Below are 2500 nucleotides of genomic sequence, written 5' to 3'. Positions count from 1 at the left end.
AGTCCCCCGGGTGACCAGGCCCCTATAAAGCCGATCGTAAAAAAGACTAAGTCCCCCGGGTGACCAGGCCCCTATAAAGCCGATCGTAAAAAAGACTAAGTCCCCCGGGTGACCAGGCCCCTTTAAAGCCGATCGTAAAAAAGACTAAGTCCCCCGGGTGACCAGGCCCCTATAAAGCCGATCGTAAAAAAGACTAAGTCCCCCGGGTGACCAGGCCCCTATAAAGCCGATCGTAAAAAAGACTAAGTCCAGCGGGTGACCAGGCGTCCCGAATCTGTCGGGGGTGACCAGGTGGCCGGCCCGCTGGACGGCGCTGAATGGGTCTAAATAATCGGAAGGGGGCTTAAGTCTGCAGCAGGGGGCATGGCCGGAGTCCATCCCCAGGCGGGGGGCATATTTCCCGGGCAGGGAGGCTTGGATCCCCCTGTCTGAACCGAAAGCACTGCTCGCGGTCGAACCGGGAGCCGGGTGCCTCAGACGCCGCTGCTGTGGTGCTTTTCCCCTTTTCACAAGCCTGGAGGCTTGGCCCAGGCCTAGCAGGAGGCATGCAACCGCCTGAGAGCGCTCCCGGGGTGAAAAAAAGACTTTTTCGTTTTCATGGAGCTTTTAAGGGGATGAATCCACCCCGCTCAAGCCCAGGCAGAGCTCCACAAGCTGGGCTTGGATTCCAGGTTCGCTCCCTTGCAGGCACCGGGTACGGAAGTTGCGGTGGCGTATCTCCGGGTATGTGGGAGTACCGAAAGTCGAGTGGTGTGGTCCCGGGTATGTGGGAGGACCGATTCTGGAGTGGTGTGGTCCCGGGTATGTGGCAGGACCGAAACTCGGGTGGCTTTGTCCCAGGCACGTGGGCAGGCCGAGTCAGCGGTGGCGTGGTCCCGGGTACGAGGGAGAGGCCGAAACAGGGGTGGCCTCTCCCCAGGCACGCAGGGAGCCTGTCAGAGGGCGGCCAGCCCCGCAGCTGTGCGGGGGGCGCCCTCGGCACCCCGGCCTGCCCCAGGGCAGGCGGGGGAGCCTGACAGAGGGCGGCCAGCCCCGCAGGTGTGCGGGGGGCGCCCTCGGCACCCCGGCCTGCCCCAGGGCAGGCGGGGGAGCCTGACAGAGGGCGGCCAGCCCCGCAGGTGTGCGGGGGGCGCCCTCGGCACCCCGGCCTGTCCCAGGGCAGGCGGGGGAGCCTGACAGAGGGCGGCCAGCCCCGCAGGTGTGCGGGGGGCGCCCTCGGCACCCCGGCCTGCCCCAGGGCAGGCGGGGGAGCCTGACAGAGGGCGGCCAGCCCCGCAGGTGTGCGGGCTGAGCCCTCGGCACCCCGGCCTGTCCCAGGGCAGGCGGGGGAGCCTGACAGAGGGCGGCCAGCCCCGCAGGTGTGCGGGGGGCGCCCTCGGCACCCCGGCCTGCCCCAGGGCAGGCGGGGGAGCCTGACAGAGAGCGGCCAGCCCCGCAGGTGTGCGGGGGGCGCCCTCGGCACCCCGGCCTGCCCCAGGGCAGGCGGGGGAGCCTGACAGAGGGCGGCCAGCCCCGCAGCTGTGCGGGCTGAGCCCTCGGCACCCCGGCCTGCCCCAGGGCAGGCGGGGGAGCCTGACAGAGGGCGGCCAGCCCCGCAGGTGTGCGGGGGGCGCCCTCGGCACCCCGGCCTGCCCCAGGGCAGGCGGGGGAGCCTGACAGAGGGCGGCCAGCCCCGCAGGTGTGCGGGCTGAGCCCTCGGCACCCCGGCCTGCCCCAGGGCAGGCGGGGGAGCCTGACAGAGGGCGGCCAGCCCCGCAGGTGTGCGGGGGGCGCCCTCGGCACCCCGGCCTGCCCCAGGGCAGGCGGGGGAGCCTGACAGAGGGCGGCCAGCCCCGCAGCTGTGCGGGCTGAGCCCTCGGCACCCCGGCCTGCCCCAGGGCAGGCGGGGGAGCCTGACAGAGGGCGGCCAGCCCCGCAGCTGTGCGGGCTGAGCCCTCGGCACCCCGGCCTGCCCCAGGGCAGGCGGGGGAGCCTGACAGAGGGCGGCCAGCCCCGCAGGTGTGCGGGCTGCGCCCTCGGCACCCCGGCCTGCCCCAGGGCAGGCGGGGGAGCCTGACAGAGGGCGGCCAGCCCCGCAGGTGTGCGGGGGGCGCCCTCGGCACCCCGGCCTGTCCCAGGGCAGGCGGGGGAGCCTGACAGAGGGCGGCCAGCCCCGCAGGTGTGCGGGGGGCGCCCTCGGCACCCCGGCCTGACCCAGGGCAGGCGGGGGAGCCTGACAGAGGGCGGCCAGCCCCGCAGGTGTGCGGGGGGCGCCCTCGGCACCCCGGCCTGCCCCAGGGCAGGCGGGGGAGCCTGACAGAGGGCGGCCAGCCCCGCAGGTGTGCGGGGGGCGCCCTCGGCACCCCGGCCTGCCCCAGGGCAGGCGGGGGAGCCTGACAGAGGGCGGCCAGCCCCGCAGGTGTGCGGGCTGAGCCCTCGGCACCCCGGCCTGCCCCAGGGCAGGCGGGGGAGCCTGACAGAGGGCGGCCAGCCCCGCAGGTGTGCGGGCTGAGCCCTCGGC

This window comes from Atractosteus spatula, unplaced genomic scaffold, assembly GCF_055471065.1.
Source record: "Atractosteus spatula isolate fAtrSpa1 unplaced genomic scaffold, fAtrSpa1.hap1 Scaffold_127, whole genome shotgun sequence".
Lineage (NCBI taxonomy): Eukaryota > Metazoa > Chordata > Actinopteri > Semionotiformes > Lepisosteidae > Atractosteus > Atractosteus spatula.
Note: the sequence above shows the minus strand (reverse complement) of the source record.